Here is a 27474-nt window from a genome sequence, read left to right as displayed (position 1 = left end):
TTATTTCCGCGCGTTAAACCCTCCCGGCTATTCTTAACATCCACGCCGCTTTTTACACTGTTTTGCCGCCGAAAAGCTTGATTATAACGGAAGCAGGGCAGCACTAACGAATACCAAGACACCCCCTTGTTCGTACAACCGAACGCAGCACGTGCGTGTCGGAGACGAAGTGGCTGAACGTGCGCTGCGGCTATGGTTGGGCAGGGAAAGCCTAGGCAACCCGACAGGGAAATCTAGGGAGCGAGGGATGCGCTCTGCCGGTCGTTGTTTATTTTTCCCGGAGACGTTCGTTCCCCGGGCTGGTGTGTGCGTAACCTGTCCCTCCTCCTTTTCACCTGAAGTGAGAGAGGCTGGAGTTCTTTCACTTGTTCCCCTCCTGAAAGAGGTCACGCGCCGATGGGGGCGTCGTGCAATCGCGGCGGCATCATCCGCCATGGGTCTGGGGAGGACGCTGGGGAAGGCGCGGCACGAGCGGGGAGGCAGGCCCTTGGCGAGCCTTCCATGGCGGCGTCTTCCGGGGGCGAAGATCGATACGGCGCCCGCTCTTCACAGCGCTGCTCTTCTACACGCCACGTCGCTGGCTGGAATCGCTGTGTAGTCGACATGCTGCTGGGAACACGGCGAGCTGCTTGGGTGCATTAGTAGACGTATTAAGAATGCCGATTTTAAAGCATCAGGATCCATCTGTAGCTTGACACAGATGATGTACTACTGGAACTCCCCTGCATCTCCTCGGTGGGCTGTTTGTGCTTTCGTCTCCATCTTGCTGAAATCAAAACAGTTAGCTACACCGTATAGCTGGCCATGGCGAACGTGTAGCAAGGATGTATATCGTGTCCGTGAGTAAGAATCCTTTCCACGTCTTAGCTACTGGTAAGAACACGCTTGAAAGTATTTCGTAAAATCATGCATCTGTTTACGTTGTATTCATTAATATAAACGATATGTGTATGCCTACAAACGCACAAAAACGATGAAGTTAGACAGTCGTGGCACATTCGAGCAATATGTGCCGCCAGAAGGCCACCATTTCGTGTACTTCGCGCTCACCGCTGTCTATCCTTCAAAATACTGAAGGTTTGCTGATTCACGTGCTGTATTATGCTAACACATCTTTATTTTTGAGAAACACCGAAAAACAAACTCTTTTGCTGAACAGCGTGAAATATTGAAAATTTTAAAGCAAAAGAAGTACTACACACGTATAGTGCGTGCACTTGTTTTCTCGTCGTTACCGAAAAATTCAAGCAGCAAACTAAGGCCAGTACAAGGCGCCCACAGAGAAAAGTCGCCAAAGATGCGTCAAGCGCACGAGAGCTAAAGTCGAAGCATCCGAGCTTCCCAATTCGCTGAAGTGTCACAGAGCCGTTGAAGTAAGCTCTATAGAACGTGTACGCTCTGCGCTATAAAGCCTATCCACAAGGGGAAATCTAACGCATGCAGTCTGAACAGTGCGTTCGCGAGCTGGTCCCCGCCTTGTCTTCTAAAGCTACAGAGGCAACAAGGCTTGATAAAAAGTGCGTTGAACTTGCAGCCTTCCTCAACGGCAACAATAGGCCAGTCGAGGGGTTAGCATACACGCTTTCACATAAAGCTTTCACATACAATTCCTCGTGGTCCGGGGACCCCCGGACCAGGACGAATTTTTCTTTAACTACGAAGTTTCTGAGAAAGCTGTATAGGTTTCCTTTGTAGCCGTATGGCTGCGCTTTGGTGGATGCCAATGAGTAATTACTCCACTATCAGAAGAAAGATCTGAATGAAGAAAAGAAAAATAACGGACGCGTACTTCGGAGAAAGGAAGCCGACGATGACATCAGCCAAATATGCTGGGATTCCTACGCAAAAAGAAGACTCCCATCTTCCCTTCCCAACGGCACACCAATGCCCTTTTTATCTATTTATTAGTCCTCTCAAAATTAAAAAAAAGAAAGAGCAAGGGAGCTCGGACTATAGCCGAGGTTTGAAGAGTTCAAAGACAATACAAGGTAAACGAAAATGAGGTAAACACAAAAAAAAAACATATCTTAGAGGAAGAACAGTTTTGTAAAACAAACAAAGAAATACAAAAGAAGAACTTGCTCATAGTCCAAATCACCGAGTTGTTGTTCCAGCATGCAAAAAAAAAAAGAACTAGGAAGGTGATCAACACAATATATGCGGTAGAAATACATTACCATAAGGCACATTCTCTTTGCGTGTTCTCATATGTGTTTATGAGTTCTCTTTGTGTATCGGATGACTGATACAGATACTATTAAAATTAAGAAGCATTCCGCGTTTATTGAAAGCATTAGAACCAAATCTTAAGACCCGCAATCACAGTGTGACACCCACCGCACCTCCTCTCCACTCTCCCAATCCCTCGTCCCTGACTGGTGACCGCAGTGTCCATCTTGCCACCCACCCTTTCTTCTTCCCTCTCACTTTCCCTCTCTCGATCACATCCCCTGAAAGCGGAGAGGGGATCCTTTATTCCCTTTCTGTACTCTGCCACCTGCAACCGAGGCTTCATATGGACAGATACAGATTTTCCTGGCTTAAGGGTTATAATGCTGACGCATTAAAAAAGAAAAAAAACGAAAAGACAGCAGTGAGTACAGAGAGCCCCCGGCAAAAGGTGGGCAGGTGACACAAGACGGAAGGGAGGTAGCAGCTGAAAGCAGAAAAAGAGGCAAGCAAAACAAACACAGGGAGCGACGCCAATGCCCACATGGGGCTAGCAGAACTGGTGCCGCAATCTGCAATGGTTATCTTCAAGATTCATTCCTTCGCTCCCTTGCCATTGGCCAGCATTGCCTTCGATATCGGAACCCGCGAATGTAACTGCTCGTTTTGCTGTTTTAGTGCGAAAGCATTAACTCGCGAGGTCAAACCGACTCATCTGTTTGTGTGAAGCTTGACTTTGGCCAAGGTGACCGTGGGCAAATTATAAATAAATCAATAAAATAAATACTACCGCGAATGGGATTCCCACCCAAGGCGGTGCGAACAAATCAGCCTCGCTGGCCACTGCACGAGAGAACGAGGCGTGACCGGCTGCGCCGATAGACTTTTCGGCACTCATGATTTCTAGGCTGTCGCCGCAGCCGGTCACGCCTCATGTTAAACTGCAACATTCTCGCACTGTGCACTGTACATAGTCTTCATGATCAACTAATAGCGCTATCAAACTAGTATTCGCTCTTTGAGCTATATGGCGGACTGGCGGCAGTGACCAGAGATGTGCGCTGCATGCGTGGACAACGTTGCGGCAGAAACACGGTGCTAAAAGAATACGCGTTGGCGTGGACAACGTTGCGGCAGAAACGCGGCACTGGAGCATGGTGAGCGGCATACATTGCGTAAATTGACAACAAGAAAGTTGAAGACGCGTTTAAACGGCTTTCTGAGTGAGTGGACACAATCGCGCTTTCAGGTACGTTGCGGTGGTGTCCACGTGCAAAAAACTGTGCTTTCGCAAAATATTTCGTGCTTAGCTTTGCTAAACCACCAGAAAATTTTTTTCGGTCATGACGTCGATATTTGTGAGCAATGGTAGGGAGTCAAACGAATTAATCGAGAAATGAACAGTCTCAAAACACAGCCTCTGACTCGCATTATGTCAGAGGGCTCATTTTTGCGAAACCAAGCTCGGCAGCTCACCTGAATAAAGTTGGAGAGTTTCATCACAGCGGAGATGTATGCTAACTGTTGCCAGGCGGCGACAAGCACTTGTAGATGCTAATAGCCACGCATGCGCTGCAGCAAGCGCCCAGTTTCAGCATTCCATATCTCAAGAAAGTTAATAGTATAAGGACTCTGGGCAAATCGCAGACCGAGCAACAAATTGCTTATTGTCTCTCCGAGACAGCAAAGTTACGTGAAGCACAGGTGGGTTGCTTAGAATTGTGCAAATAGCTACCCACTCAGCGGCATGCTTGCCTGTCCCCTGGAAGATTGCCTTTTTTGATAAGACCTCGCAACAATTTGTTCCTTTCAGCTAGATGCGGAATGTGCTTCCCATAGTAATTGGCCACGCCAAGCATTCGCTGAACCGCCGCCTTATCAGCTGGGCGCCCAAGAACTCAACATCTGTGCGCGGTAACTTTTATTTTGTAGCATTAAACGTGAAGCCAGCCTGCTTTGTTCCAACGCCCCACAAAGGCGCTTGTTGTGTTCTCGGCCCATGCCAGGACGTCATCGACATACACGCCTCGGGCTCGGTCAGAAATCTCGCTCAACGTTTTTTGAGACACCGCAGACGATGAAGCAATCCCAAACGGAAGTCTCAAAAAATGGTAACGCGCAAAAGATGTAGCAAACCTGCAAATAATTGATGTGTCCTGATCCAGCGGAATCTGATAAAACACCGAGTTTGCGTCGGGGCGAGAGAATTATTTAGCGCCTACAAGCTCTGCCCCAATGTCGTCACGCTTAGGCATCTGATAGTGCAACCGCTTCAGGCACTCGTTAATGTTTCTATGATCCATGCATGCAGACCCGCAGTTTGCCGTTCTTTTTCCTGAAAATGACCAGCGGACTCACCCAATCTGATGGTTCATTGACCCTTTGAATGATGTGTGCCTCTTCCATGCGCTGCAGCTCCTCTCGCAGTGGTTATTGCAGTTCTAAGGGAACGTTCGTACCGGCTTTATCACTGCATCTTCGCGCAGGACTGTGCGGTATGGGCGGGCTACACAGCCGACCTTGCAAAAGCTGAGAGAACTCATGTATTTTGCCAGAACCTCTGGTATCCGCTGCGTCCGCTGCGCGAACCACCAGCCCCAGCGCCTCCGTTGCACGTAGTCCCAGTATAGCCTGGTTGCTTTTCTTCACAGTATCTCGGTTATGCCAGGATATACGTAGCGAGAGGTATGCTTCCCTGGCTGAGCTTGTCTTTCGGAAACTCGAATGGTGTTATCAGTCACACGACGGGCCTTCACATCGTCTTCGGTTGGTTGCCGTTGACTGACGACTTCCATAGGCTCCATATCGGCGGCTATGCGGCGTCTATTACGCTCGGCAGTCTGGCTTCTCCGTTTGGCAAGGCGTTCCTCTCTCTGTTCGGGCGTCTCCGCTGCTCTCTTCGCTTTCTGAGCCCATTCTTTCTTTGCTGAGTAGCCAACTGCCAGGCGACAACCTCAGGATCGGAAGAGTTAATGTTCTCTTGTCTATACCGCCGTTTAGTAGCGGCTGGACTCTCCTTCTCTGCATCCATGTCAGACGTTGTGACACAGCCGCCGATTACATCTGCGCCTTTTATACGCAATGCTGCGCATGCGAGGCGCGGTTCGGGTGATAGAGCGGCGTGCGGCGACGAAGAACGCGGCATAGCTGTGGGGTCTGTCTGGTTACCATTGTATCGGCGCATGCGCACAACTGCTCATCCGCGTGACGTCACTCTCGACTTCGACGGTGGAGCGGGCGCGCGGCCGCGGCGACGGCGAAGCGCACGCCGCACCTTGCTCCTCTCCGGTTGCCATGGTAAGGGCGCATGCGCAGAACTAGCCTCTCCCATGTACCGCGAAATGCTCGACTGGTAGCCCAGTGTAGCTCTCGCTACAAAAGAATGCGGAAAAGAAGAAAGAGCGCGCACGCTCAGGGGGACGATTGCAATCGTATACGTGCGCACCTTTGCGAACGATTAACGCCGTGGCCGTCGCACTATAGCGATGTTTCCGCAAACAACTCGGGCTTCCATTAGACAGCAAAGAGGCACCGCGCCCACAAGTCACACACACCGGTTTCATAAAGCGCGTGTGATCGACCAGGCGCGATTCTGCCACGTTGATGTGCGCACGAAAATACTCAACTCTACAAAGGGCAGCATTTCAGACAAAAGTGAATGATGCTCGAATGAGCGCAGCCATCACGGCGAATGCTGGCGAACGATCATTTTGCACTTGCTGCGCGGAGCCTTTAAAAAAAAAGCCGCCGTGGTGGCACAGTGGTTATCGTTCTCGGCTGCTGTCCCAAAAGAGGCGGGTTCCATCCCGGTCGTGGAGGTCTCATTTCGACAGGAGCGAAATATACAGGGCCGTGTACTGCGCGGCGTCAGTGTGGTACTACGTAAAGAACCCCAGGTGGTCGAAGTTTTCCAGAGCCCTCCACTACAGCGTCCTTCGTAGCCTGACTCGATTTGGGACGTTAAACCCCCATAAACCAAACCAAACTTTCCAAGAAATTTATTCTAGCTTCTTTTTTGCTGGTCAAAGCTCCGGCAAACGCGCTAAGAAATTCACAGGGGCAACTAATTCTATTGTGTTGGTAATGCGTCAGCCCGAGCAGTTGTTGATGCCTACACCGGAAGTGACGGAAGTTTCCGTATGGTGACAGCACTTGCTATTTGCATTACAATTCCCTCCAGTCAATGAGAATGCTCCCGTATGGTGAGCCACTTCTCTCCTGCCAATGGTTCTTGTCTGGTGACACCACTTCCCGAAAGGCGAATTTATGACCGATGACGCATGTTGAGCCCGTGGCGCAGGGACCCCGGAACAGGGGGGCAAGTGGGGCGGTCACCCCTCCCAACATTTTTCCAGAGGAGGCAGTGCCCCCCCACCCCCAAGTCTCCGATTGCTAGCACTTGGGTTAGATTTCTGACAATTGAAACACTTCAGTTCTAGGACTCTTTCAATGCAAGGTACAGTGGGGCTGAGCTTATTGGCTTCGTACCCAGTTGTAATTTAAAGCATTTAGTATATGAGTAACCTAAACTAGTCCTGTCCCAACAGAAGTCGACCGTCTGACCTGTGTACACGATCATGAATAGCGGAATTCAAACAAACTATGCACAAACTTTTTTTAATGCAATTGATCACTCCTTATGTGTAAAGCTTCCCATTTCACTTCGTTATATATTGCCGCGAATATTTTGGCCCTTTGTTCGTTCGCACTCAGAACCGCCGGCACGCGGCATTATCATTTTGTTTTGTAATGCGAGATGCGACCAGACTTATCTCCATTGATCGTGGCCGCGTGCAAATGCTTCCACATTTTTCTAGATTGTTGCAGTTGCTATTGGTTCTTTATCGAAGGCTCCTTGCTAGATTTAAATTGAGCGCGGCCAAGAACAGCAGGCATTCAGTTCGATGACCGCCGAACACGCTTGTGGCTATCGACGCCGCCGAGTCATTCAGTTCTTAGTGGGCCCGAGTTAGTATCTCAAACAGTTTATTTTGGAAGCCTTTTCGTTGTCCTCCTGACTGCTGGAGTGTCGTCACCACAACGTGACAATTTGCATCAACCTTTGAACATTAAAAAATAAAAAATAATAAAGATAACAAAATATTACGTAAATTAGCATTAAATAATAAATAAAGCCCGAAGTCTTGCCCCCCCCCCCCCCCCCCCCCACACACACACACACTCAAAAAAAAAAGTTCCAGAGTCCCTGCCCGTGGGGCTTGTAATGCTCTCGCATTAAAACGAATGGCCGAAGATTTATCAATTACGGGTGCACGACGCGTCCATTATCTCCGGACTTGGTACCATACGCAGTCTCATTTTCTTCCTACCATGAATGGTCCTAGTAAAATCCCCCTCGGAGAATTAAACAACATAAAGTAAAATGAGAGGAATCCGGTTTAACGCCGCTTTTTTTCCAGAGACAAAGGTCATTAAAAGTAAACGGCCGAATGCTGTATATCGGCTGAGTTAACTTAATCGTGGAGACGTTAATTGTTCCACAAAGGTCCTCAGTAGAGGAGTGGTACGGTCGGCTCGGGCGTGACACGTTGCGGAAAGGCGCGGATGCTTCCAAACTGACACTTTCATATAAAAACGCATTTGCAAAACAAAGAGAGCGGCCACTAGGAATTCAGAAGGATTAAAAAAGAACTTCAGGCCAGAGCTCGCGGCTGCCGACGCTATCTATTCGCGTCAAGCGTACCTGTTCCTCGTTCTTCGGGGTAGTGCAAGCGCCAAGGTTGACCTACATGTCCGCTGTCTCTTGTGATATGCTTATAAGCGCGCACATCGGAGCAAGCCTCCTGCGGAAAGCAGCGTGGAATTATTAACCTCTTAGTTTCCCGCCGTTGCCTACAAGGACACCTGCGGCAGAAAAGCCCCAGACACGCTAATAACTTCGCGTGCAGTTGTCTCTCTGCATGCGAAGGCAGGACTTTTCTTTACGCGGCTTATGAACAAGGCTTACGAACGCGACATGCTGCATGGGGCTTGGACTCGCAACTCTCGCGCCGCCATGGGCTTCCTAATGCATGCGTGCTGTGCATTTAACCTGGTTCTCATTATCAAGAATTACTTAGGTTTTTATGGAAGAAAAACGTTAAGGCGCCCCTGTGCTGTGCGATGTCAGTGCACGTTAAAGATCCCCAGGTGGTCGAAATTATTCCGGAGCCCTCCACTACGGCACCTCCTTCTTCCTCTCTTCTTTCACTCCCTTCCTTATCCCTTCCCTTACGGCGCGGTTCAGGTGTCCAACGATATATGAGACAGATACTGCGCCATTTCCTTTCCACAAAAACCAATTATTATTATTATTAATTACTTAGGCTATCTATCCATAATCTATCCCACCCTACCACTATACGTGCCGCCTGTCTTCTTCGCTTCCGGCCGCGGGGTATGGTTGAGGTACACGCCTTCAGGAACGCAGTTGTCAGCGAATATTCGAAATGTTGGAATAGCCAATCGAATATCCTTCTATTTGATTCGCTGAACGAATCAAATAGTGCATGTTGAAAATATCGATAACGTTATCGACGGGGAGGGTTAAAATTTGACAAAACATTGCCTGACTTTCCAGGACTACAGACCACAGCTGGGTGAGACAAGAATTCTGGGCAAGAGCTGCAATACTATCGCACGTGCACTGATGGAAGCCGACCGCATAAGGAAAAATGGGCGTTACTGTATCAGCGATTCTTCTGTTGAGCTGTACAATAGTGAAATAGCCTTTATTGATAAGATGTTGTACGTTCGGTTTGCAGTTTGTAGCATGCGCGCGGTGTTGACTGCGCATGCTTGGTTGTCTTTCTATCCCCCCTCAAATAGTGCCGCGTTCTGTGAATAAAATCAGTTGTCAATTCGCGCTTGTCCTGTACCCTGTCTCGTGTGTGTGTGTTTTTTTTCTTGCGCAACTTTACCATTTAAGAAATTAAGGAACACCACTTGGTCGAAATTATACGGAGCCCTCCACTACGGTCTCCTTCGTAGTCTGAGTAGCTTTGGGACTTTGAACCCCATAAAACCAATACCAATCACATTCGATTCGGTTTCCAAAAACTACTCTTCACACACCTCATGCAGTTTAGGTTGCCGTGACCACACATATTTATTTCCTCTTCCACCGCAAATCCACTTCTACAACAACTATACTATAAAGGCCATGTGGCTCTCCCTCCGTCCCATCCTTCCTTTGTTTCCCGTTTTGAGTAAACGGAGATCCATCATCACCATCACTATGCGTGATAAGGGGAATCGTATGGGTCCTAGCTTCTTTACGACGTGGGGTGGAAGTGCAAGCTCTGCCACAGCTCGAGCACGGAAAAGCAGGAAAGTTGTGGAAGCCCTGCTTGCCTTTGTATTTGAAACTTTTATTTATTTATTTATTTATTTATTTATTTATTTATTTATCAAAGAACCCAGAGCGCCAAGGCATAACAGTGGGGGGAAGAGGGGAGGAGGGGTACAATAAAAAATACATAAAGTACGCAAATTGTGACACCTTAGAGTAAAAAGTACAAACACCAGAAAATATAAATTAAATGTAAAGCGCTAGATATGCACATACATTTACAACATATAAAAGAACGCATCATTTGATGCAGCACCCACGACATCACTCGGCAGCCTATTCCATTCCCGATTGGTTTTAGGAAAGAAGGACATCCTAAGCAATTCAGTTTCCGTCGCAATTTCAAGAACCTTAAAATCATGTTAAACACGTTTAGGTTTTTAATAACGCTGTTGCAAATACTTTTCTCGGTCAACACGAAAAGTTGAATAATTAAGAAGATTGTTTTTATGTCAGAAAATGCTTTAGTGAAGGGCCCCAAATGGAATGCATCAGCGAAATATATGCCATGAAGAGATGTGAGCTAGTTTTGACTTTGACACAACCCGAGACTGAAGAACAACCGATGCAGAGGCGAACTGCGTTTTTTCCTCTTCAGAGGAGAGTCGTCGTTCAACAGAAAGAAAATCTCCGCCACGCTGCAGGTTTGAGCGGGAAACGGGATGCATTCCACGCCCACGCCTCAGTGGCGAAACAGCGTCGGTCGCCACGCCCTTGAAAAGAACGAACGACGGTTGCGACGGCGAGTTGCAACGGCAAGGAAAATAAAATTAGAAAAAATGACGCACAAAGTAAAGTACTACGAACCACGCTGCCTCGCAGATGTCTGTCTCGACGACTGTGTAACGCATTCCACGAAAGGCAAAATGTTATTTTGCCGCGGCTTTCACGCTTAGCGGAATTTTTTGGAAACGCCTTTCAATGCACGTCGGTTCTTTTCTCAGGTAGGAAATGAAAGAGCAAGCACTTTTACCGAAATTCATGACTCCTTACTAGGAATAGTTGCGTTCAGAGAGCAAATTACACGTACTGACTTTTATTTTTCAAAATCTCGCCGTCTGAAAGCATGCTGTCAGTCGAACACTGCATGCATGGAAGTGTATACTGCACACATAGTCTTCTACAGGAAATGAACGTGGAGGACTAGAACTGGAACTTTTGTGCAGCGCTGGAAAAAAAAAATTAACGAATTTTTAAATGCGCAAGACATTTGCTTAGAGCTGAGATCACTATTTTACGAATCGCACGATGAGGATACTTCGCTGCAGAGAGAAATCAAATGAACTGAAAGTTTTGTCTTTTAGCTGGGCTCATAAAGCATTTCGTTGCCACGCAATGTCGTTCCTAGGCCTACATTTTTTTTATGTAATTACTGTTCGCAATTTACCTGATAATCGGCCGAGACGACTCCCAACGGCACAACGTCAGCCGCTGCTGTTCGTATCACTCAGTTTTCCGCTTTCATTTTCAGATTTATTCAGTAACACGGGATTAGAAAAGCCTTCCCACGTCTTACATCGTATATAGTGCAGTGCTATGGCATGCAGTTCAGGGGTTGTGTCTGCGACCTACATGTTGCACACAGAAACTTTTAAATCTCTTCAGGGGGAGACCTTTCGACGCGTATAAGCCAAATCCGGGACATCGATGAACTCCGAAGTGAGTTCGATTGACTCCGGTATGTCCACCGCCGAAGGGATGCAGTGTTCTAAGCTCAGAATTTTTTTCTTTTTTGCCCAAAATATAGGCTTATTATCTTACATGTGCAGGCTTTTCTTGTGTTGGGGCACGAATAAACGGCAGGATGCCTTTTTACTTCATCGGACTGTTTATTAACAAAGTTAATTTGCGAATGATTACATGGGCGCGTACAGTCCAGCGTCCATTTTGCAGCACATCAGACGGTGCTTTGAGTGCCTGCTCTGCAAGGTGCCAAGTGGAAAAGAAAAGGGACTCCTGCACCCCATCCCTCCTGGGTGGCGACCGTTCGAGACCATTCATGCAGATCACCTGGGCCCATTTGTGAGAAGCAAAAAGGGAAACAAGTACATCCTTGTCGTCATCGACAACCTGACAAAGTACGTGAGGCTCTTCCCTTCACGAGACACATCGGCAAAAAGTGCGATCAGGTCTTGTGAAGACTTCACCTTAAGTCACGATCTGCCAGAAAGGATAATAACCGACCGAGGAGCGTGCTTCACACCAAAAGCATTTGAGGAATTCTGCAAAGCCAGTGGTATCCAGCACGTGCTGAACTCAACGAGACACCCTCGCGCGAACGGCCAAGTTGAGAGGGTCATCCGAATCCTTGTTCCGACCATCATGACCACCATGAACGGAAACGACCAGCGAGAATGGGACATTGCATTGAAGGGTGCCGAAGCTTTCCTCAACACGTCCTACAACAAGAGTACCGGAAGGACTCCGTTCGAGGTGCTTTATGGCTACAACGCGAAATTTCACGACGGAGCGTTGCGTGAGTTCGCAGAGACAGAAGATTATGTCGCCTGGTCGGATCCACAACAACTTCAAGCTGAAGTTCGACCAAAAATAACTGGACTCTCAGGAAAAGTACAAGAAAAGGTTCGACATGGGTCGCTGCAGTGGAGACGCGCTCAGGGTTGGCGACGTAGTCGTCATGCGATGTGTTACAGAGCATATCGGCGAACCGTCAAAGACGCAGCCTCGATACAAAGGGCAGCTGGCCTACACCGACGTTAAGCCAAACGGCACCTGTGGATTCGCAACAGTGAACGGGACACGAAGCAGACACTGCGCCACAACGGCTCACATCAGTTCGCTAAACACGTGGTCAACGTCGTACGAAGACGTTAAAGACTTTGAGGAGCCCTCGGATGAAAGAGAGGGCGCTTCAGAAGCCAGTATGGATTAATGTTAGCGAACCTCCCGATGCACGCGGTGAGCGCGCGCTGCGGGAAAAGCGCAGTCGTCTAGCAACCGTAGCGAGGAAGGCGACCAGCAACTCTGGGGAGGAAGACGAAGGAGCCAGAGGCAAGGTAGACGCTGGACACCTCTACAAACATTTCTTTAGAGAGTATATAGACTGTCCCTAGACGTTTGTCTACAAAGTCTAAAGACTGTAGACAAATCATAGAGGATAATGATAGAGAATACAAATCCTATAGACATACCACAGCGGTGGCAAAGTGGTTGAGCATCCGCCTCGCATGCGGGAGGTGCGGGGTTCGATCCCCAGTGCCGCCGGGTACCCACCGGTGATACAATGGGTCCAAGCTTTCCCCTGGTCTGGTGCTCGGCTTATTTGGGGTGAAATGCTTGGGAAATGGGTCTTCGACCCCACCTTGAGAATTTGCAAATACCTTGTGCCATGGCGCTCTTTGGCCATAGATACCCTTGCGCCATAAAAAAAAATCACCATCATCATCATCATCACAAATCCTATAGACAGTCTATAGACAACCTATAGATTTATGGCCACACATTTTTTACTAGACTTGTGTCTATATACAGTCTATAGATTGTGAATAGACAAAAGGAAATATCTATAGTAAGACTATAGTCTATAAGAAGTCTACAGACTGTCTATATACCACTTTAGCACGCACCCATGTAACCTCTCAACTTAACCTTATTAATAAACATTCCCTAATAGCCTGAGTCTCTTTGGGCCCGCATAAACTATAAACCTTATTAACAGTAATTCGATAAAGTAAAAAGGCATCCTGTCGTTAATTCGTGCCAACGCAAGAATCACCTACACATGTGCGTACTAATGTAGAACGTGACGACAGTCAGCATTAGTCCTCAATTATTGCGATTGCAACGACCACTTAATCTTCATGAATGGCCCATCACTGCGGATGTCGAGAGCACGCAGCGAAGTCCTGAATGCCTACCCTGGACAACTCGCGCCCCGCACACGTCCCTTCTACGGGTCGGCGACGCATCGATCAAACGCCCTGGCGTTCACTTCGGTACGATTAGTTGGTGCCGCGAGCACTCTCGTAAACTGCCGGAGCAATCAACTGAATGCGCCGAACAGCTCAGTAATTTGGCAGCACTTGCTGAGTGCGCTTGATTAGAATTTTTTAAAGACTGACCTTGCTCATGGTCCTACACACTAGGAGCAACAGGTCTACAAGGTAACCTGGGCACCAATTACGAGAGCAGCAAATGAAATAAATGTAACATACCAATACTTTGTGAGGAAAGGAAAGGCGCAGCAATGCATGTACTCTCTGTGGACACCTGAACGGCGCCGTGAGAGGAAGGATGAAAGAAGGAGTGAAAGAAGCAGCGAGCAGACAGCACCGTCCGAATTATGCTCCAAACGCGCACCTTACCCTCCCCTTATATACGCTCGCGCTATCACCAAGTCCACACAAACCCCTCCTGTACCCTCTGCCACCACCCTAAAGCCACTCTCGATCATATCCTTTTCCTCTGCCCGGCGGATGCTCCCTCGCGGGGCCTGGAGCACCTTATCACTTGGGAGGCTTGGGATACCCTACTGCGCTCCGAGGACCCGGCCAAGCAAGCCATAGCCACAGGCCGGGATGCCAGCGTTATGAGCCTCCGGGACATGAACGTTTGAGTGCAGTGGGGCCGTGCGGGGGCAAGGACCTGCGTGTCCTAAACTCCCCTGTGTCTAATAAAATCTCCACATCCACCACCACCTTCGACCACCGAAACTCCTTGTCTAAAGCGCAGGAGAACAACTTTCACACACTTCTGATCCGTGTTCGAACCCGACCGCGGCGGCAGCGTTTCGATGGAGGTGAAACGCAAACACGCCCGTGTGCTGTGCGATGTCAGTGCATGTTAAAGATCTCCAGGTGGTCGAAATTATTCCGGAGCCCTCCACTACGGCCCCCCTTTCTCTCTGTCTTCTTTCACGCTCACCTTCCTCCCTACCTTTACTGCGCGGTTCGGGCGTCCACCGAGATGTGAGACTGATGATACAGCGCCATTTCCTTTCCCCCGAAACAATCTTAACGCGATAGCGTTAAGGAGCTCGTGTCGCAGAAAAGCCGGTGTCGTCGGCGTCTTTGGCCGTGAGCGAAAAATGGCGCATCTCGGTGGACACCTGAACCGCGCCGTAAGGGAAGCGATTTTCCTTCCCTTAAGTCCGACGGTCCAAACGGGGTATTTGCGTGAGCTCCGCAAATGTGTGCGCCCGCTCCCTCCAGAATCCTGGATCGAGACTGTCCTGAGCCCGGCAAATCAAACCTCGGGCTAATTTATCGGCAGCCTCGTTTCCAGGGTTCGCAGAGTGAGCCGGCACCCACTGAAGCTCTACCTTGCGCGGTAAATTTTGGGTAGGGGTGTTCAACAATTTCAAGGCAGGGGCGTGAATCCTGCCCCTTGCAAAGTTGGACAGAGAAGTTTTGGAGTCGCTGAAGATGTAATGGGCGTCCGAATGTGCAAGGGCTAGGGCGATGGCGGTCTCCTCACGTTTAAACCGTACGGTGTAGCAGTGTTGTTAGTGTGAATTCCACCACAGCGGACACTTAAAATTGACTTTACCAGCAGCTCTGCAATTTTGCGTGCCGCCTACATAACAGCGCGGTGCATGAAATTTAATCAGTCAAAGGTGAGCGGAACTCTTGTGTTTCGGCATCCGTAGACGGATTCTGAACAGCCCGACTACGCGGCTTACAAGCAAGCCATTTGGCCTGTATATTTTTCGACGGAGCTCACGTCTACTTCGACAGCATTAACTCTCCTTGAAGAAAGAGCGAGAGAAAGGCTCGCAGTAATTCTTTCCTTCCTCCATGTTCGTAGTTAAGACATGTGGTGTGCCGATACCGATGGCAATGCTGCTTATACCGGAAGAAGTCCGCCATACTTCCGTTAAAAGAAACGAAAACGGGGTCGCTTTAGAATAGACACACGCAAAAGAGAATGAGCGGAACCGGAAACGTACTCCAGCGACTCGTTCGCGTCTAGTCTGGCGGCGAGTGGACATTTTGATGAGTGGCAGACGGAATACACAACCGCGGCGCGCGTCGCGCGAGCAGAACATGCAGCTCCGAGGCTGGTCGGCGCCGCTGAGCTAGCAAGCAAGCAGTGCGCGTCTCGCCTCTGCCGCCGCACGTGGCTTCGTCACGCGCCGCGTAACACAGAGCGCCGCGCGTCCCCGATGTCGAGATAGGGTTTATTGCGCCAGAGCCGTAACAAAATCCCGCCCCCTCGACGGGCCCCTCTTCTATCTGCTGCCGCCTTGGCAAACACCGCAAGGCGGAAGAAGAGAGAGGGCCGACGCAAGAAGAGCTCTCGGCGAGGAGGAGAAGAACGCACGCATGCACGCCTTCGCGTGCGACAGCAGCGGCAGGGCAGCTCGCGGCGATTTCACGGACGATTAAGCGTTTCCTTGAGCGCACAGCTGAAGCTTGGCCCATCGCAGGTTTTCTTTATACCACTAGTACAGTGCACTCAATGGCTTGGCAAGCAGCGCTGGCGTGTAGACTCCCGATACTTGTGTAATAACATAGAAGGCGGCCGTCTTCTCCAGCACGGCGGAAATAAAATAGCAGCGCTGCTCTCTGGTCAAGCAAAAATCGTGATAGTGGTGGCCTCTGCATCAGCGTAAGAATAGCACGTCGTATGCCGCGAATGGTGGAGAGTTCCCGTCTTCGATCGCATTCAACTCCCTAACGTGTAACGAAATATCAGGGCGCAGGTACCTTTTCGCTTTTAGCACCCACTGAAATGCGCCTTCTTCGACCATTTATAGAAGAAGCACCAACCTGGCAGAGATTTATGCGCAACTTGATGTAGCTCCCACTCCCTAACGTCTTCTGTTAGAATCGAAGGGACACTCCATCGTGCTCTGCAACACACCCGACAGCCACCGAGCTAGTTCCCGCCGCACGGCGGGAACAGTTTATTGCATCGTAATCTACAGAGAACTAGCGTGTGCCCTGTACTCACCTATGGGGCAGAAACGGGGGGGATAACGAAAAGGGTTCAACGTAAGTTAAGGACAACGCAGGGAGCTGTGGAAATGAAAATGATAGGTACAACGTTAAGAGGCAGCTCGTTAATGATCCGCCAATAAAATATTATTGAAAAAGCAATTTCAGCCCCGGTATGAAATGGCATCTTCAGCGCGTAGCTGCCCATGGCTTCGCGAGAAAAAAACAGGTGGACTACCCCCGTGTCGAGGAGAGCACGTGTATGCACCCCTCCATTTAATGTTAGAAACAGATCGAGTTGAGACTGGGACGAATGAGGACACACTCAATGACGAGCGCTGTGTACGTCTCTCGGGACTGTTTGTGCCTTCCTTCGTCACAGCCGTAATTCGCGCTGTTTCCATAACCGAATGGATCACCAACTCGCCCAGGCTTCTGTTTTAGTCCGTTTACGGACCAGGCCAGTCGGGAGAAAAAATTTCGCCATACTGTAGCATGCTTGTAGGGTACTCTTTGCTGCCTGAATAACGTCAAGAACCTGTCATTTTTATAGAGGCACCATAACGCTCTAAACAGAAAGGAGTAAACAGGGAGTAAGCTGTCCTCTGGCGCACACCCTTTTATAGGGTGTGCGCTAGAAGACAGCTTACTCTCCTTTTACGCCCATAAAGGCGTATTCCTGTTTAGAGTGACGTCATTGGAACACGGTGAGAAAGAAGAGCCGCCGGGACTGAGGCCTGTAATCTATATACGCGATTTTTCGGACGAAAAGGGGCATGGTGGTTGGTGCTTTCGGGGACAAACTGAGTTGCTAAAACCATTATTAGAGAGAGGATGAACAGCGAGACCTGCAACAAATCATCCCATTGGATGCAACTGCTGGTCCGAAGCGAGCAGCAGGGGTGCAACCGTTTGTCCAAATAGAAAAATGGATTAAAAAAACTTTCGTGCCCGCGGTGAACTGAGCCGCTGTCTCGACGGTTGGAAGCCAAGCGCGCTGTCCACTAGACCTCCGCTATACCATGACCGCAGCCTTTCGGGTACGCTTTCTGTTTAAATCGAGGGAAAACAAACGATCAGGCTACACCGGATTCGATTTTTTAAATTCAGTTTTAATCGAAAAAGGTCAGTCTTCTTCAGATGTATGTAGGCCCAGCTTTCTGGATATTGAGTATGGAGTTACAATCAGCCACAAGAGAGAACTCACAAATGATGTGCGGAAGTGAAGAAGAGCGCGTTAAAACATCATTGGATTAAGCAATGCAACTGTATGCTTTGAGGCGTTGATTGCTCCGCTACTTTGGATAAACTCTGAATGCAAACCGAAAGGATCAGTTGTAACTCGTCAATCTTCGATTGCAGGCGTAGCACTTCCTGCTAACACTGTCACCTTATCAGAGATGTTACTTGGTTAAGGAGTTTTCGGACAACCTCTATGGTAAGTGGCAACGTTTGTAACCGTGACAAGCCACCGTCAACTCGAAACCATGCATGCATAAACGTCGCGAAAAAGTGTAATGTTCTCACTTCCTAGACGATTCAGTGGCACCTCCATCGCCGTCGTCACGCGGACTTCGCGATCGAAGACCCTCTGGCTACTTTCAGATTTCGGCCGCGGTCACTTTTCCTTTCTTCCCAATCCGAAACTTTGTTCTTGTGAAGCGTTTGCTGCTTTCACAGTTCGCTCCGTGATCGAATGAGTCTACGTTGTGTCGTAAGCAATTAAGTACGCCTGCATTTTTCACTACCAGATAAAGCTATTCTGACATGAGAGCACTAGACAGGAAGGTCTGATTACATACACGTGCCTCCTCCTATAGGGGCTAGGGTGCCTCGATGGCCAGCGCGGACGTCCAGGCACCCTAGTAGGGGCGCCGCTGAAATCCTCCTAGCGGTAGCTTACGAAAGTACGCTAGGGACGGCATGTTGCCGCCGTCCATCCGTTGCTACGGTTATAGCCGACGTCTGCGGCTGCGATATTTTTCTTTTCCGGTTCCCGTCGGTGTCTTCCGCTGTGACGTACAGCAGATAAAGTGCGCCCTTGTGAAAAAACACACATTCATCATAGTGAATCCGTCTGGGAGAACCCAGTCGCAGACGAACGGAAAAAGACACCTACGACGTGGAGCCCAATTCCATCGGGTTTGCTTCGTGAGAGATTGTTCACTTCAGCAGTAGAAGTCACCGTTCTTTCTCAATATCATTCTTGTCTCCGCACTGTAAACACCTTTCATGTGAGCGTAATGTAGTGCCTCGAGCAGATGCGAACAACTCACCTGCCATAAATCGCGCAGGGGCAGCTCCCTTATATATACTGGATCTAAAGTATTATTCGCCGAACTTTTCTTGTGGAATGCACAATTCTGCAGAAAATTCACGACGGAATCTGCCGCTTCGGCTTACGTCAAAATGCATTCCGCAGCAGGTACAGTCGTAAACGGATGAAACGCGACAATGCGACTCTTAGCCTTAGTGTACTGTGTGCTTGATAAAACGTAACCGCTTTGTAGACGGCCAAAAATGTCGAGTGTAAACACTCTCAGCAAGCGTCACACAGCGCTAAATCAGGTATCGGGCGCTTAGGGCACCGCGTTTCGTTCAATTACCCCTTTACTCTACGCGGATACGCGACTCATTTTTAGTTCGCAATACAGACCGATTAAAAGCGCATATAATGCTAAAAGTGATTTCTTGGCAGCTGATTGATCAATATAAGAAAAGGTCACCAGAAATTGAAGAACATAACAGGATTTCATTCACGATGTTTCGGCTGGAGGACCAGCCCTTTTCGAAAAAAGTCTGGTCCTCCAGCCGGAACGTCGTGAGTTAAATCCGGTTATGTTTATGAATTTCTGACGACATTATCTTATATATACATATATAAATTATCGAAGCATTTCATATTTTACGCAATGAGATTAATTGATATAGAATTATATATATATATATATATATATATATATATATATATATATATATATATATATATATATATATATATATATATATATATATATATATATATATATATATATATATATATATATATATATATATATATATATTTCATTCCTCAGGTCTGTGGTGTATTTGTACTCGCTTAAAATCAATTGCTGTTCGTTATTGTTTGTTGCTGCCATCGCAGTTATTGTTTTGGTGTTTTTGAAAACACAGCACGGGCGCGTGAGCGGGTATGGAACCAACGTGAAAAATTCAAAGCCTAACGGACTCTGAAGTAAAAGAAAATCCCAAAGCAGCCTCATCGCAGGATTAGACTGCAGGAAGCAACAACGAATTATCACACAAAAAAAGCAGATAGCATAAACCGCACATCTACAGTCAACCCCAGAGGGCTCGACGAACTTGTGAACAGCAGAGTGAATGGCCCCGTGCTATCCTAGCTACCCATGCTATACAGGCCGCGTGCCAAATGACAGCAAATTGAATTTCTTATAGCTGAAAACATAACTGACACTGCTAACAGAGCTCCTTTAAAACCAATAGTTATCATAATTAGGCTTATTTCTTATTGTTTACTAATCAATTCTCAACACGCCTTTTTTATGGGCCTTATTTATTGGCTATACCCGCGCACGGTGGCACAACGGGTGCACTGTAACCGGTGCTTTCTCAGGCCTCGACGTATGTCTTTATAAATACGCGCTCAGGCTCCCAGCGGAACAGCGAAAGAAAGGGGGCGCTTCAAAGGCCAGCGGCCGCCGCGGCACATACACACACACTGTGTGGGCGCGCTGGCCTCCTTCTGGAATCCGGAGCGCTAAACAAACCGGTTGCCGTGTGTGACGGGCGTGAGGGGAGGGTACTCCGATCCATCACTCCGTTGCACGGCTGGTAACGGTCCTTTTGCCAGCCTACTTTCGACGGCCAAAGACGGCCGTGACGCTCCAAAGGAGGCCCCCGTTGTGGACGCCCCGTTAGAGGACCATGCATGCTTGAAAGCGTGATGGTGCGTAAAAGGGGTAGGGACTGACCACGAAAGAAGCGCTTCCTTTTCGAGACGAGACGATGGGGTCGTGGAAAGGCCTCGTGCATGTTCTGTTATTTCGCGCTAAAGCGTTGCCAAAGAAATGAATGGGAGCGGTAGCCGTAAGTGTGATTTGTGAATACGAGGGTCAAAGGTGGTGTATGTGTATGCCGTTGGTTTCTCTCCGTGTGTGCCTCCTGTTGTGAAAGACGAGCGAAATTGCAGAGCTTCTATTTCCATATATACCTCTCGTCGTAATACATCAGCTGGCTGGCTGTTCTCTCCTTCCATCCCGTCGCTCCCTTTTCTGTTGATATGAAACGGGTGTCTGCTCCGAAAGTAATTCTTTTCTTTAAAAGTGTATGGCTCCATTTCACATGTTCACGCGCTATAAATGACATTCTGTGTCAGTGATGACGACCAGCTGCACTGTACTATACGGGTAATGTGTAGTTGCAGCCAGACGTGCTAAGCTTGAAACTATAGGATATACCTGTGTGCACAGTTCGCGACTGGTGAGAGACACAGTTTATGAGATGGTCAAGGACAAGAAAGCCAATGAAGACTCTGAAATCGCTTGCAACGATCTTTTGGCTGGTTATGACGCTCCGTCTCCAGCTGGTTTTTCGGTGGCATGCAGCTCCAAACGTTAGAGGACCTGATAGGTGAGCTTCCGATATTTTCGCTCCTGCGTGCCGAATCTTAGGCAATGTTGAAAACAGCGATCCACAACCTACTGGCATCGTTTGCAACATTCTCCGCAGTAACCGAGATTCGATTTTCTTCATACCCGCAGAGGACAATCGAGTACATATCTTGAATGTCTGCTTGCACGACGAAACGCCTTGAGCTGCAACAAAGGAGGAGGATGTTACGAAAGAACGAAGGACGCTTGTAGGCTATGAAAACCTACGAAAACGATTCAATGCGCCGCATCCCCACTATATATATACAGTGTTGCGCGACGACCAATCTGCAAGTACCGTGAACTCCGGCATGCAGCCCGTGGGCTACACTTCGTCAAAAGTGAACATTTTGGGCTTTATTTATTTATTTACAGATGCTGCTGTCTCTGGTAAGAACCACTGCGGGAGTGTTTACAAATAGGAATAAAAGAAGAACAAGGTATTAGGTCCTAATATGAAAAGGCAATGTACTGGCAAACTCTTCAGGTGACAAACTACGCAAGGAACCGCCAAGGTTGTTCCAGATTTCAGTCGACATAAGAAAAAAAAAGCAGAAAACTTAAAACAATCCAAAAAAGCACGAAGGGGCACAATTGTTCAGAGGGTCAGTGCGTCGTATCATACGAGAAGAATAAGCGATGAATGTGATAAGGGCTGCAATTAGTGACAGTTGGTGAGACAATGGATGACCGGAAATTAAAGGAAATACTAAGCAGCAGGGTATTTTCCACCAGTCTTGTTTTTTTTCTTCGCAGTTGCGGCTGTATACGCTGGAGTCATGTCCAGCTTTTTCGGGCAAAATTTTGAAAATAGGAAAATTGCAAGACACTGTTATGGAAATATTGAGGGCAATGGTCCATTCTTCTCATGTGTAGCAAAATCTTTCTTTTAAAGTGTTTCCATCTATCGCATCGAACAGTTAAGGCTGTCATAAAAAACCAATGGGAAATGCTTTTGACGATAGCAAAAACGTGAATAGAAAAAGAAATACAAGACTGCCGTCTGGTGATCTGCGTATGTATTGATTGTTATAGTGAAATCTTACATTATATGAAAAAACTGCGTTCATAAAGGGTTTCCCGCCCAAAAATGCTTTTGTCCAGAATTGCTGGGTATGTATATAGCTGGTGCAGCAGGGTTTTCCACCAATAGCCCCGCAGGCACATTCTAAAGTTGGCAGCGACCGTAACCGACATTGTCTATACCCGTGCAGGCCCCGCATCCTATACATAGTAGGTCGTCCGCTCACAAGAGCACACGCAGGCGGTTACGCGGCCCTTATAAAGCCGAGGGCGGACGAGTGACGCGCGGCGTATGTGAGCGACGACCCACTTCTGTCACTATACGCGTATGTATGCAACAGCGCGGCGGCGGCAGTGGCGGCACAGCGTGCCAGTTCGGCGCGTCATCGGGCCCGGAGACCTCTGACCGACAGCTTCCCGAGGCTGCTGGCGATGTGCTGCTATTCATAGAAACAGGCCGGCCCCTCGACTTGTGGGCCGCCCGGGAACTGCATAGCTTTTCTACCTTTTTTTATTTCGCCTTGTGTGCCAGCGCTCGTCATAAACTTGCCGCTGTAAAGGATTAGAAGAACATAGAAATGTGTCACCCGGGCCTCTGCGCGCCTGACACAATGACCCGATGACCCTGCCAAACCTGTTGCTCATCGCTCACATTTTTCATCATATTTGGTTCTACACTTCATCAAGGAGAGGCGGGAAGGGTGAAAACTGGCCCCCAAAGCGCTTCGAAACGACTATAAACAAGTTTGGACATGTTCAGTGGTGTGCATGCATGTACAGATGCTCTTATGACCAATCACGTGATCAGATTTCGCGTTGCACATATGCACAGTTGATTGCAGAAGTGCGCTACTGTGCGGTACACGGAAGGACATCAACATAAACAACGGACAGACATCGCACACTGCATGCCTTTCCGCGTAGCTTGTATACACTCCCCCCTTGCTTCCCTTCTATTTAGCGCCCTTCTGCGATTAATTATGCAAGGCTGACCAGCCCCATCGCAGCTTTATAAACGTCTGCACCGACTGTGGAGTCACAAGTTCTCGCAGTCCTGAGATTCTCAGCAGACGGCAGCGCATCGTACGCGTCCTTGTTCTGTGTGCGCAAGCGACTCGTGGCTTTTCTCTGCACCCTCTACTGACGTCAGAGCCCACTGAACTCGAAACCGAAAGTTTTGGAAAGAAACAGCGCAGTATTAATGTGAAAGCATTATATACCTCGTCGGCAACGAAACCAGGCGTCGGCGTTGACCAGCAGGAATTGTTCAAAAAGCCCAGATGACGTCACCGCGGTATCAACGAACTGAGACGCCAGCGACCTGAGTCCAGCTTTCATAAGAGCGACGCTGAACGTTGCCGAGGCGCTGCAGCTGCTGACCTATATATAGGTGCTTTCTCGGCGTCGCCTTAGCATAACAATAAAGCTGAGCTCGTGGTGTGGATCAAGTGTCCCAGCGCGACAAAGGTCAGCGCTCCCTATGTGTGCCCCACTGTGCGGACACGGTCCGAGACGCCAGCATTGGACGAGCTGGTCCGGCGTTTTTGTGCCTCTTCACGCGGAGGGGGATACACTAACGCTACGCTCGCCACACGGTCGTTTGTTCTCTCCTCCTCCGCGTCAATTGGCCATCGAGCGAGGAGGATGTCGAGACGCCGACGCCCTGGGTGGTAGATGAGTGAGTAAATAACTAAATAAATAAATACAGTCCGCGCCCGTTGTACAGTCAGTAGAACTAAGTTTTGGGCAGTTGCCCAAAAGTAGCCAAAAATCTTTTTTTTTTTGTACGGCTACATCGCGCCAAAATACATGCACTTTCGAGAAGCTTGCAGGCAAAGCAACCTCTCCAGTGCACGTAACTCGTCGAAATAGCCGAAATTTGTTGGGCCACAGCGCCGAGGGTAAGCGTGTTTTCGAAATTCTAAAAGGTCATATGGATATTAATTGCGGTGGACTATAAACCTCTCAATAATTAAGGAGTCTAACGGTGCTGAACGTAAAAGCGCAAAAAACAAGGACATAGATTAACACAGACAACACGAGCGCTCGTGTTGTCTGTCTTCTTCTATATCCTTGTTTATTGCGCTTTTACGTTCAGCATGGAAAATCAACTCGCCCAAACGCTGACAATGATATGTCGAACAAAGCTCTCTTCTAAATCAAAAAAAGCAATTTTTAAAAAATTGTGTAAAGTCTTATGTTAAACACCTTGTATACTACAGTGTAAACTTCGTGACCTACATAACGTGCGCTTTGACCTTTTTTTTGCCATGCATAGATAGTTAATTAGGTCTGTTATGACAGATTAACACCTTCCAGCAGTGGAAAATTTGTACAGATTGTGGAAATACGAGGGAAAAAAACGCAGGAAATACACGCGCGCACGCACGGAGCCCATAAACCGTGATCGAGGGAGATATTATGGCCACTTATTCACTCGCGTCTGCACAAGGCCGCTAATTCTGAGCGATAGAAATCGCACCGCGTAGCACTGCTACCGCTATACACATAAAAGGCGCAGCCCTATCGCGTTTCCACTGCCACCGCAGCCGCCGACCGGCTGGCGGCGGGAGAGTTAATTGCGAATTAACGGCCGCCCCTCATCGCTTGCCGCTGCCGATCGCAGCTCGAGGGCGCGTCCTTCCGCTGATGCACGTATAAATGCGCAGAGAGAGGGTAGGCCGTCACGGGACTCCGAGAGCGCGTGCCATTTTTCTGGCAGCTAGCAATTAACGGCGACGATAGGCTTATATAGCTCGGAGTATAGCGAAAAGTTTCCATGTCACTGTTTCAAATTAGCGGTGCTTTCGATTTCTTATCTGCAATACGTGACCTGCAAAACATCAGCGCGGTTGGTGGCAACAAAGACAAAAACATGTAATTTAGGACCCAATGACAGTCGGATTCAAGAAAAAAAAATATGACGGCCGATTCGCGTAATTAGGTGCGCTGGCACTGAGTAACCATTGTTTTTGCATATTGTATCTTGGTTTTTCCTTGTATATCGCTCTTATGCGTTGTTAATGTTGCTATGGCTATGTGATTGAAGTGGTATATCAAACGTATTCCGTATGTTGCGTGCGTTTGCACGGCATGGATGAAGCACGATACATGCATGACATTGTTTATTACAGTCGTTCTATATACATAAACGTGCACAGATCTGTGACGCGTCCCGTTCTGCCGTGTGCTGTGCGATGTCAGTGCACGTTAAAGATCCCCAGGTGGTCGAAATTATTCCGGAGCCCTCCACTACGGCACCTCTTTCTTCCTTTCTTATTTCACTCCCTCCTTTAACCCTTCCCTTGCGGCGCGGTTCAGGTGTCCAACGATATATGAGACAGATACTGCGTCATTTCCTTCCCCCAAAAGCCGATTATTATTATTATTATTATTATTATTATTATTATTATTATTATTATTATTATTATTATTATTATTATTATTATTATTATTATTATTATTATTATTATTATTATTATTATCACGCCGAAAATCCGGCGTCTTCGGCGCTGTCGTCATGGGTGGCGTTGTGAGCAGAAAGCAGGTGGCCCGCCTGCAGCCTGGGTCACGTGACCTTGTGACGTGATCGCAACCTGTCCAGCGTATTAGGTCGCAAACACCTGCTAACTGCGCAGTAACCGTCTTCTCATGCGTAACCAGATGCAAATTACACATGCCGTCCTATATACACATATACACCGGGGCAGGTTGCCCACAACACGTTGGGCAGGTCGTGACCTACATAGGACCAGAAGGACAAACGGCTTTTGCCGTAAATGTGCGCTAGATCAGCGCGCGCGTGGCTAAGTGCGAATAAAGCAGCGGTGAATTCAACACACAAAGTTACTTTGCATTGGTATTGAAAACGCCCGTACGTATTGATCATTGGAAAAATAAAGAAAACAATGCTGCCTATTGTGAGAATACAGTATTAATGAATAAATCTGCAGGTTTTATTTTTTATAATATGTGAAATGATCGCGGCAGTGTTCATTTACCGCGAAATCTATACAAAAATTATTGTTTATCCCGTCGTCGAGAGGAAGCGTGAAATGCATTGCAGGAAAGGCGCAGCGCAGTTTATAGGACGGCTCATAGATGGCGCAAGCCGCTCCACTGGCTGCTGAACCCCGCCTTCACCCGTTTCTGCAGTCAGCAACAGAAAGGAGCAAAAAGAGAGTAAGCTGTCCTCTGGCGCGAGTGCGCTAGAATGTAGTTTACCCTCTCTTAACTCCCATATAGGCGTATTCGGGTTCAGAGTGCGTTCTTCGAGCTAGGCAGAGCGCATGGTCTCCGTGACTGCTCTCGCGGCTTGAGGAATCCTCACCAGCACAGGGACGGATTTATGAGGAGTGGGAGAGCGGCAGCCTCACCCCCCCTCCTTTTTTTTTTCCCCCCAAACGAGAAATTTTACATAGGAAAACCATGCTGAACCCTATTTCTTGACAAAAAGAAATAGTCGAAGAGATACATGGTTCAAATGGGACCGCCCCCTCCACCTCTAACAATGATTCATAAATCCTTGCTTCCCTTTCACCAGCACCTGCTTTCCTTATAGTATTTAGCTCGACGGAGTGCTTGGCTTCCCTCGATGCTTTCGGTGACTTATGTGCAGCCGCTTATACAGACGCTTCTCTTTTTCGTGCTGGGCAACGCACGCATCGCCCCTCGCGTGCTACCGCTCCCGTTCTTCACTGGCCTCAGCGACACGTTGAATGGGTTCTCATTATTCTGTGCGGTTACATACGGCTACCACTGGCGACATATAGGCTATCCAGCTCCATTGCATATGGCCTCGGTGGAGGCAATATACTGGCCACGAGCTTTTATTTGTAAGCTCAGAACTGTTACGTGCTCGAAATTGTTCTCTTCGGCAGCTCTTCGTCAGCCCTTCGTCAGAGGCTGCGGTGATGTCCAGGTGATCTCAGCCACCGCGAAACGAAGCTGATCTGATTGCGCCGGCGCTGCAGCATCCCGCTCCGGGCTGTGCTGTGACCCGTGGGTTTCACCAGGGTTCGACTTCATAACCACATGTTCGGTCTCAGGTTCGTCGCGTTTTCTGGACGCTCTTTTGCGAAGATGGCAGCTAAAGCATGCCAGAGTCATTCATTTTTCCGTATCCATATATCTCACAGCTGCAACCTTTGGCCAGCGCCATTCGCTCAAATAACTTGATGGGAAGACGATGGCCCAACGGTAGGTGGGAAAAAGATTGCAGTCAGCTTATCGCATATATAATACCTCATCGGGCTGGGCCAGTTTTTTGTAGCACCGGGCTGCCACCCTCTGGCTTCGCCGCCGCGCTGTCACGTGGTTGGTCACGTGGGGCGGAGCAGCTGCCGGCGGCGCTGCGCCGTGG

This window comes from Amblyomma americanum, chromosome 3 (genome assembly GCF_052857255.1).
Source record: "Amblyomma americanum isolate KBUSLIRL-KWMA chromosome 3, ASM5285725v1, whole genome shotgun sequence".
Taxonomy (NCBI): Eukaryota; Metazoa; Arthropoda; class Arachnida; order Ixodida; family Ixodidae; genus Amblyomma; species Amblyomma americanum.
Note: the sequence above shows the minus strand (reverse complement) of the source record.